The following is a 10,184-nucleotide window of genomic DNA, read 5'->3' on the forward strand; positions in this document are numbered from 1 at the left end:
AGGTGCTTGCAATAGAACGCCACTGGTGTATACGGAAACCAGAAGCATCTGCTATACCCACCCAACATATAACAATCTATCCATTCTTCTCCCTTCCTAACCATACTCAGTTTTCGTTCAGGTGTCCACCTCTGTCCCATGCAGCCTGTGTGTCTCAGGGGAAGCTGATCCCACCCCAGGTCCAGTCAGGGGCCCTGACTGGCGCGGCCAATCAGCACATTCCAGACCTCTGGCTATGGCACGGGTTCAAGTGGGCATATGACCCAATCCAATCAGAGTGGGTCTCAGGACTCCTGCTTGGAATGCTGGGTCAGAAATGTTCTTTTTTGGATAAGGTAGCTTCTGGCACTGAGAGCTGTTTCGGCACTGGCTACAGTAAGGAAAACCAGCCTGGAGACAAAACCAACACAGAGGAGGGTGGAGTCAAGAGAATTGCAAAGAATCGCTGGAGCTTTACTTCTTCAGTCAGAGGAGTCTCTTTCTTTCCTATTGTAGTCAGATCTCCTCCGCCGCATGTGGGACTACTGGTAGCCCTGCTTCCGGGGACAGAGAGCTTCTCTCATGCTATCTTTACACTGGTCCTGAAGAAGAAATCTGCTTGGACCATATACATGTCTGTTGGACCAGTCACCCCTGGGGCTATGTGGTTGGCCGGGCCTGGGTGCTGTGTCCAGTCTTGTAGCCAGGAGTAGAGAGTCAGCCAGTTAGATTCACCCTGTCATATGCCAGCTCCTGGGAGACTCTGAGCGAGTGACTGCACTTCTCCAAGATTCCATTTTTTCACCTCTAAGGTGTGGATGACAATTATCCACCTTAAAATGTGGCTGAGAGATACACACACAAGTGTAGTGCTGGGAGTGGCCATGCCCCTGATCTGGAGTTGTTCATAATGGTGCCTCTTAGAGACTCTAGTTCTCTACCCCCTTCTTGACACTAGACGCCAAATTATTTTAATCAAAACCCATGTATATTATTTACTATGTATATGTGTTCGAAGCACACATCTCTCTTTGCTATTACTATTCCCCATTACAGGTGAGGAACCTGCTGTACAGAGAGGTTAAGTATTGCCCAAGGTCACCCAGTTAATAATTGGCAGAGCTGGGATTCAAACTCAGGCATCTTGACTTCAGAGTTTGTGCTCCTAACAACTTGGCTATGATGCCTCTTAGAATAACTGCATTGTATATATTTGTGGGGTGGATATATGTTGGATGGATAGACAGTTGAACCTGAGTGAGTCCCCTCCACGGGCTAGAACATAAAAGAGTGTCCCCGTCCTTGCCCCTACCCTGTGGAGGTTTTGGGCGCTTCATTCGATAACAGCAGTGTGTCCTAAAATGGGCTTTAGGTTTGCATGAACAAGAGTTTGCCTGGGCAGCAGGTATGGCCCAGCCTGCCATGAGGGTATAGTGGGTTTGGTGGTATTGGTTAGACTTCTGAGTCTCTAGAGACCAGAATTGTGCCCTCAGATTTCACAATTGGCTTTGAGTACGTGTGTACGTACCTCTGCCTCTCCCCAGACTGTTTGGAGCTGGGGCCAGACTACTTTCATGACCCTGTGTCTCTTCCCCTCTCCTCCGCACACCCGCTCTCTATTTGCTCTGGTTGCTACATCACCTCCTGCCTGTGGCCTCATCTCTCCAGCACTGACCTTCCCATCACTGCAGCCAAATACACATATTCCCCAAAGTGCTGCAGTGGCTCTGAGGGCATTATTGATTTTGACATGTGCCAGTTTTTCTCCAAACTGTCTCTGGAAAGCGCACTGAATGTGTGGTAGGCTTGATGAGTTCCTAGAGACCTTGAAAACTTTTATCTATGTCTTATCCATGAAAAATAGTGCATTTTGAGGCCTATCGGGTTGATAAGGGGCTGGAACAAGGCCCCAGTGACCTTGCTTCTCACACACTCCTGAGCCTGTTTGAGGGAGGTAGAAATGTTTCCACTTCCTTAGAAAACCCTTCTCCAAAGATAGCTCCCAAGGTGGACTGGGGCCAATCAGCCTTTTCTCATCATCTAACGAGGTCACCAGACTGTATAGATATCGGCCTTCCTCTTCCTTCTGAAAGAACGAAGCCCTTTGATAGCGGCTTGGGGAGAAAGCTGGTGAGACCACACTCACTGTTTTACCCCTTCCTGGAACATATGCATGTGAGGAAGGGGTCCGAGGGCACAGATCCTTTTTCATTTGGAGGAGGAGGCACAGGTGGTCACTCTTTCCCCTGCCATTCCAACGCTGTGAGACCCACTTGGACTTCTCTGCAGGAAATCTCTGCATTGGGAATCCACTTAGTTCAACTCTGACCTTTCTTCAAGCCAACTGCTCGGCTGGAAATAAAAAGAAGCCAGGCCTGACACACCACCCCTCCAGCCCCTGCAGGATGCCATCAGGTGGATAAACAATGATGATGGAGATCACCAGCTGGAGTTCTTTCCGGGGAGGCATGCGTGGTGCTGCCGAGACCCATTGCTTCCAGTCTGAGATGTAGATATTTTTAGGGATGAATCTGGGCCTTCCTTCTCTCCCTCCCTCTGATGCTAATGCGGCCATCTGCATCTCCCAGACAACCTTCACAAGCACACATTCGCCATCCCAGAAGAGTGGGCTGGGAAGAGATTGTTATTAAATATAGAATACTGAGCCATGGCGCAAGGAGGTTGAGTTTGCCTGGCGTGCTCAGAGTGAAGCAGAGGCGTCGGAGACCTGGAACCCACTTCCATGCTCTGTGACTCTCATGGTGCCTTCCCTTCCCCATTAATTTTTAAATTTCTTTAATCTGTTCAGTGAAGGGCTTAGATAATATTTAAGTCCACTCTAACATTGGACAATCTTTTCTTTGAAGATCTTAGTTGTATAAACTCCCAGACACAGAGTCCGGCAGGATAGCACATGGCTACTGCTTTGTCCAGAGAAGGGACAATTGTGATCTTCTGTCCCCATTCCTGTCCACCCCCCCAGGGAGATGGCCAGCAAGGGTGGCTTGTATGTGGTGGCAAGGGACTCTGATCACTGATTCAAGAGGTCTCAAGGCTTATCCCCCTTCCTGCAATCAGCCTCCATCAGCCCCCAGCTTGCCCTACATCCAAGGAAAATTCACTCTTCAGCCCTCAGATCCAAGATTCTTTTTCACCTGAGCCCCCCAAGTTAAAAAGGTTGGGAAGAGAGGAGGCAGAGGTCCCAGGAACACATTGATAAATTTTCGTTTTTGAGCTAATAGAATGTCTATGCTGAGCAGTAGTATCTCACTGTGGTGGGCCCACAGTGTTCCTGAAGTAGTGTTAAATTTGTTTAATTTGGAGAACACGTGCTATAGATAAGGTGATGGGAATGATAAAAAATGTAAGTGATAAAGAGCTCCCACAGCACTGTGTACTTTTAATTATTTATCAGCCGAATAAGTTGCATGAATGCAAGAACCATATCTAGCTCACAGTAGCATCTGTGAGATGAATGAATGGTTCTGTCGCCATCTCCATCCCTAGCATGGGTGTCTCAGGCCCAGGCCAGAAGCAAGAGGTCTGTGTCCAGTGAGGATTTGGGCTGGGGGCAGAGGTAATGCTGTTTCCTCTATCAGTCACTCTGTAAATAAGGCAGGGCCATGCTGACCTCATCTCCTGTCCCCAACAGTGCCCAGGCCTGACCTCAACAGAACGTTTGGACGGACTGGGGGCAGGTCAGGCCCCAGAGCAGTTCCTTCAGGGATAGGCCTGTCCTGTCCAGCACTCTAGAAGTATGGGCAGGATGGCAGAGGCTGCATTGCATAGTGGTTAGGCATGCAGATTCTGGAATCCAGAATCAATCTAGGCTCTGAAACTTATTAACCATGTGACCTTGATAAGCTACGTTACCTCTTTGAGGCTCAGTTTTCCCATCTGCAAAAGGGAATGATCATAAAAATGCATACCATGCAGTGCCACTGTCATCATACCATTCCATTCATTATCTCAGAATTAAATGAGATAATGTGCATAGAGAATACCTCGTCCACTGGCATCACAGACAGAGTTCCATCAGAGTGGAGAGCTGCCCCTCTGAGAACCAGTGCTGACTGAGTCTTGCAAACTGAACAGGGACGGCTTTTGCTGAAAGTTCATGTTCAGGAAGTCGATTGAACTCTGAAGATGCTAAGAGAGCAACCAAGAAGGACAATCTCTGGGAAAACCCAAAAGGCCTCACGTAGGATCACATGGTAAGGAGTATGGAAAACAAATAAGCCCCAGGTTTGATGGGGCAAACTGCTTTATTTGTACTTGCCTGGCAAGGGAATGTAGTTTCTCCAGAGGGTGGTCTGATGCTGTGGAAATTCCAGCAGCCTGGAGCCACAATACTGTTTTCTCACTGCCCAAGCCTGCCTGTTCTCCTCCGGCTGGGTCAGCTCTATTGCAAGAACATTTATATTGGGCCAAGCCCATGTTAGGCCCCTGGGCCCCAGAGGTGAGTAAGACACAGCTCCTGCCTGTGGGATCCCTGTTTCATGATCACTGCTACCAGAGCAGTCTGCCCAAGGTGTTTGCAGAATTTGTAGTTCACAGAGCAGATTCACACCCCTCACACTGTTCACACTGTGAATGGTGCTCTCTGGAGCTGTGGGCAACCAGTGAGGGTGGGCAGAGCAGAGATTAAGGTAGCCATTTGACAGCCAAGAAAAGAGGGTGCTTGGGTGATGTGACGAAGGTAACAAGTGGTCTGCACCACTGCCCCTCTTCCCACCAGTTTTATTCTAGGCAAGGCCAGTCCAGGTGAGGGGAAGGGACTAACCTCTAGCAGGGGTTTGCTGAACCCCAGGGTGGTCAAGGAGCAAAGCAAGAAGGGAGGTCCACAGCCGGTAAGGGAAGTGCTATGCTGCTCCCCCAAGTCCAAAAGGGGACGCTGAGGCTTGCTTTCCAGCTGTCTAGGCCAAGGAGCGTGAAGCCCAGCCCTTGCCTCCCTACATTGACATTTGGATACCAGCACCGGGGTTTTCATCTAGCAGCAACACCAAGCCTCTCCCCCATCGGCCCTCTGCTGGTCTCAGACCTGCACTGGTCTGGGTAGGAGCGCAGGGCTGCTCCCTACCCTCGGGCTTGGCTGCAGCCCACGTGCGCCCGCTGCAGCCGCGGTGACAGCTGGCCCCAAAGGGGCGGGGCGGGCGAGGAGCGTGGGTGGCTCCGCGCCGCGCTGCCATTGGCTATGGGCCTCAGGCTGGGGGCGGGGATGCGCCCCCCGGTTGACCTGTCATTGGCCGCGCCGCCGATGGGGGTGGCTCCCCGTCCCCTTGGCGGCGCGGCGCAGAACCGCAGGCGCTCGCCGGGCTAAGCCTGCGCGGGGCCGCCTAGGTAGCTCACAGCTTCGCAGGCGGCCTCCGGTTGCAGACCGCTGCGCACACGGCCCTAGGCAAAGACAAGGGCTCACCCGAGGCTCGGCGGCCGACGCGGCTCTCGGTAAGACCGGGGGGCAGGTAAGGGGAGCGCGGGGCTCTGAGGAGGGCGGGCGGGGACCGTGGCGGCCGAGCCTGGACTCTGTGCCCTGGCCCGCGCCGGAGAGGGTCAGGTGCGCCGCAGCATCTCCCGCCTCAGACCCACCTCACGGGGCGCCCAGCGAGCAGGTGGCACTGCCCAGGGAGGCCGGGGTACTCCTATCGCTCTCCGAATCCATTAGAACCCAGTACCTCGAACTACCTCTTACTCCGCCCCCCAACACCCAAATTCTTCAATTCTAAGCCTAGAGAATACCCAAACGTCGACATGGAGTGGGCGCGACGCGCCATCAGTACCGCCTGCCGCCGGGGCAGAAGATCATCCCTAAACTTATCTTCCCACGATTTGGGCTCCTCACCGGTCACGTTCTTTCCCGGCTTTTCACTGGGCGCCCCCCCCCCACGCCCGGTCCCCCGCCCGCCTACCAACCCCCGCCCGGTTCCCCTCCCTCCTTAACAACAGGAAGTTAAGTTGTGCCAGATGTCGGTGGCCTGGCCGCCTGCGGGCGGGGACTAGGTCTGGGACGGTGGCGGTGGCCCGAGGGGACGTGGCGCTGTCCTTTCTGAGCCTCGCGCCTCCAGCAGCCTGCGCTCTCCCCAGGCCCGGGAGCACCCCTGTCGGGGCGTCCCAGGCTCCCGCCTTGCCTTTGCCGACTGGCCCTGGGTAGAAGCGCCGCTGACTTGGCTTCCAGGCCGGGGCAGGTGGGGTTAACTTTATCCTAGACCAGCCTCTCGACAGAACTGGGAATGGCCTTTACTGGATGAGGAGGAGGCTGTTGAAACCAGAGTAAACTTGTGTCTCTTTCCATATTGTTTTATTCTAAAGCCTGGGTTCTTAAAGCCCAAAGTGCTTTTATCTGGAGGCGCATCGGGCCCTGCTGGGACCTTAAGCAGTGTGGGGACCTCTTGCTGTTAGTCTTGCCTACTCACTACAGTCCTCAGTGGTTTCTGTGAAGGATGAGGCCACTAACCAGCCCCCTTCTGGGCAGGCCCCGTGGGAAAAAAAGCCAGCAGCCGGTTGGCTCTCAATTTGCTTGCGTGGGTGCTCTGCCACCGGGGTCCCCTGGGCCCCCAGGCCAGCTCTGTTCCGTCCCTTTTTCCAGGGGAAGTGGATCCAAGGCGGGGGAGGGGGGCTCAGTTCTCCAGGGCAGTCCCACCTGATGTTCTGGAAGCTCTTATTGCAGTAAGAACGGGCCATCAGACAGAGTGAAGACAGGTTTATTAAGTGCCTACTGAGGGACAGGTCCTGCCCTGTGGCACTTTTTGAGAATTTCACAGTAACTCTCAAAAAACTCAGAGTTATGCCCTCCTCATTTTAGAGATGGGGAAACAGACTCAGGTAGGGTAAGTGCCCAAGGTCACATAGAAAGCAGCTGAGCCGGGATTTGAATCAGACTCTGCCGGAGCTCAGTCAGTGCCCTTCCTGCTGCCCCATGGCTGTGGAGAGTGGTGTGCTGTGTTGCAGGGTCCTGGCCTCTGAAAAGATTCCATCCAGAGATCCTGTGGGTGCTTCTTTAGCAATGCACTTGAACTGACCCAGGTTAGCCCAGGTTGTTCAACCTACAGACCCCTTGCCCGCCCTGTCCTCCATCAGGGGTGATGGTGGTGTTGGTTGCGGAAGGACTGACTGTTGGTGTTTGGGTGCTATTTTAGGGGGAAGTCTGCCTCTGCCATTGACTTGGCCCTGCGCCTGAGAGTTGGCTTCTGGGATGGTTTAGAAAGACTGTTATATGTGTCATGTTTTTTTGTTTAATATTTATTTTATTTATCTGGCTGTGCCGGGTCTTAGTTGCGGCACACAGGATCTTCGTCGCGGCATGCGGGATCTTTTAGTTGCTGCATGCGGGATCTAGTTCCCTGACCTGGGCCCCCTGCATTGGGAGTGCAGAGTTTTAGCCACTGGACGATCAGGGAAGTCCCAGGAGGACTGTTATTTGAAATAACCTCTACCTTAGGACCAATTCTAGTTTTATTTTGTGTTTTGGGGGAAGGGCAGGTGTTGAGGTATACTAATTGTGATTGTAAGGTGATTGAAATCCGTAGTTCGAGCTTATGTTTATAAAAAATGAAATCACTGCTTCCTTCCTTCTTCAGGCCCAGGGCTGCCTTTCTGCTCATCCTTCTCTTCTGAAAGAAAATCGTGATTAGCCTACTACCAACCAGTTACACTTTAGTATAAATCAGCTTAAGGACTAAGGCTGGTTGTAGCTTGGTCGTTGGAGGCCTATTCCCGGGAACTGTAAGGAGCAGAGGAGCACTGAGTAATCCCTCTCTGCCTGTGAATGGGATGTGTCTCTATTCTCTCCGCCCCTGTCCACACCCCCATCTGGGTGTGCCTCCCAGTCATGCGCCTTCCTTTCACTCTCTACTAAGGGGGGCAGGGCGAGGGGGGGAGGTCCTGCCTTCTTGGGGGAGAGCCTTGACCCTGGTGGGAGGGCTGGGGTATGGGTGCAAGATTTGGGCTGAACATTGCCAATCTTTGAGGCCCTCCCAGGACTAGAGGGTCTCTGTTGCTTAAAGAGCCAAGAAAGGAAGCACTGTACATTATGCTGGGGTTTTTCATTCTTTGTATCACTTGATCCCCACTTTAGCCCTCTGAAGAAGTAGGTGGGATTATTCCCATTTTACAGATGAGGAAACTGAGGCTCAGGAACTTTCCCCCAATCACACAGCTAGTGAGTGACCAAGCTAGGGCTCTGGCCTCCTTCTGCATGAGTGAGGTCTGTGTGGTGAATTAAATACTAAGGGAAACAGGAAAAAACCATGTGGCCATCCTCTGGACTCTAGAGGCTTGGTGTGTGCAGCCGCCTGCTATGTTTATGATTCCGCATCTTATATTGTAATTATTTGTGAACATGTCTTCCTACCCCACTATGAAATGGTATTTAAAACACTCGTAAACTTGGCAGGTTTATTTTCTGGTTCTCACAAATTCTCCTTGCTCTTTGCTCTATATCCCCTTTGCCTTTTATTTTATTTTTTTAAAGATTTAATTTTATTTTTTTGGCTGCGTTCGGTATTTGTTGATGCTTGTGGGCTTTCTCTAGTTGTGGCGAGCGGGGGCTACTCTTGCAGTGGCTTCTCTTGTTGCGGAGCACGGGCTCTAGGCGCGCGGGCTTCAGTAATTGTGGTGTGCAGGCTCTAGAGCGCAGGTTCAGTAGTTGTGCTATATGGGCTTCCTTATTCCGTGGCATGTGGGATCTTCCCGGACCAGGGATTGAACCTGTGTCCCCTGCATTGGCAGGCAGGTTCTTATCCACTGCACCACAAGGGAGGTCCCCTTTTGCCTTTTATACCAGTCTTCATTAGGATATCTACCATGATATCTGTTAGGATATCTACCAGATATCTATTAGGATATCTACCATGATGTGTTGCAGTCCTCTGTTTAAAAATATCATGAATTCCCTGGTGGTCCAGTTAGGACTCAGTGCTTTCACTGCGAGGGTCTGGGTTCGATCCCTGATTGGGGAACCAAGATTCTGCAAGCCGCACAGTTAAAAAAAAAAAAAAGAACATTTTCAAACACAAAAATAGAGAGCATAGTATAATGAGCCCCAAATACTCATTATCCAGCTTCAACAACTAAGATCATGCCAGGCTGGCTTCATCTCTCTTTTTCTCTCTTTTTCTTCACTTCTATTTTTTATTCCTGAAATATTTAAAAGGAAATCTCTGATATCATGTCATTTTGCCCCTATATAATCCAGCATATATCTGTTTTGAAAAGAATGTTCTTTCATGACCACATGTCTGTTCCTGCATGTAGCAGAATTAACAGTAATTCTTTGGTCGCATCTGTGCATATTCAGATTTCCTTCATTGTCTCAGAAGTGACCTTCATCACTGGTCTGTTTAAATCAGGATCCAAGCAAAGTCTGTGTGCTGCATTTGGTTGGTAGTCCTTTTAAGCCTACTTTAATCTGGAGCACCACCCCCTCTGCCCCACTCCCACTTTTAACCAGCTGTTACCCTCCGTTTTAAATCTCCCACTGGACGGCGAACGCTTTGATGCTGGAGTCTACTTCTGTGCTCTGTTGGGGATTCCCAGTGCGGCGTCTGGGACAGGGCAGAGGCATGGTGAGCGTCTGCCCAGTGGTGCCGTAGCCACTCGGGAAATGCATTTTGAATGAATTAACCCAGTGGTAGGTTTCTGTGACTGCCCATGTCTGTGTTTAGATAAGAGGTTTTAAAAAATATATGACTTGCTCACGTGTGGACATTTCCTCAGCAAGCGTCAGCGTGTAAACATCCTGAAATAATAGAACTATTTGCTGTGCTCCCTTGCGTGCTCTGGTTTGCGGTGTGGGGAGCCCAGACAGCCGCCGTGGTGCCCTGATCAGCAGCTGGCCTCCCCAGATCACATGTGGGACTGACGGGGACTGAGGTCATTTCTGCCCGAGCTCTGAATCCTGACCTATTCAGCCACAGGGATTACCATGTTAAGAGCCAGGCACTTGGCTTTGCTGCCCAGAGAAATGCCGCCCGCCTCTCTCTGGGCAGTGCCAGATTCTGCCTTGTACCTTCAGGAGCCTTCTCTATCTGGCCTCGCACCTGGGCGAGGTGTGGGCTTTTCTCAAGTTATTATCCATCTGCAGCTGACAGGTTGTGACAGAAAACAAACACTTACGACCTTTCATTGTCTGGTCTGAATCTATGGTGAAGAGATAGTATCACCATTGGCACCTTTGTGTGTGTCCTAATAGAGGAGACCAGAGGCTCAGG

The 10,184-nt window shown here is 51.3% G+C and overlaps 1 protein-coding gene across 1 annotated transcript in view; it reads left to right on the plus strand.

Annotated features, from left to right (window-relative positions):
- Positions 1 to 5,310: 5,310 nt before the first annotated feature.
- LOC309965384 (F-actin-monooxygenase MICAL2-like) overlaps positions 5,311 to 10,184 on the plus strand; it is a 144,550-nt gene continuing 139,676 nt past the window's right edge. Inside the window, exon 1 of the mRNA XM_082844856.1 lies at positions 5,311 to 5,424. The gene's annotated coding sequence lies outside the window, so the exon portion shown is untranslated. The remainder of the gene's footprint in view (positions 5,425 to 10,184) is intronic.

Source organism: Leucopleurus acutus (assembly GCF_964270905.1).
Source record: "Leucopleurus acutus genome assembly, chromosome: 8".
NCBI lineage: Eukaryota > Metazoa > Chordata > Mammalia > Artiodactyla > Delphinidae > Leucopleurus > Leucopleurus acutus.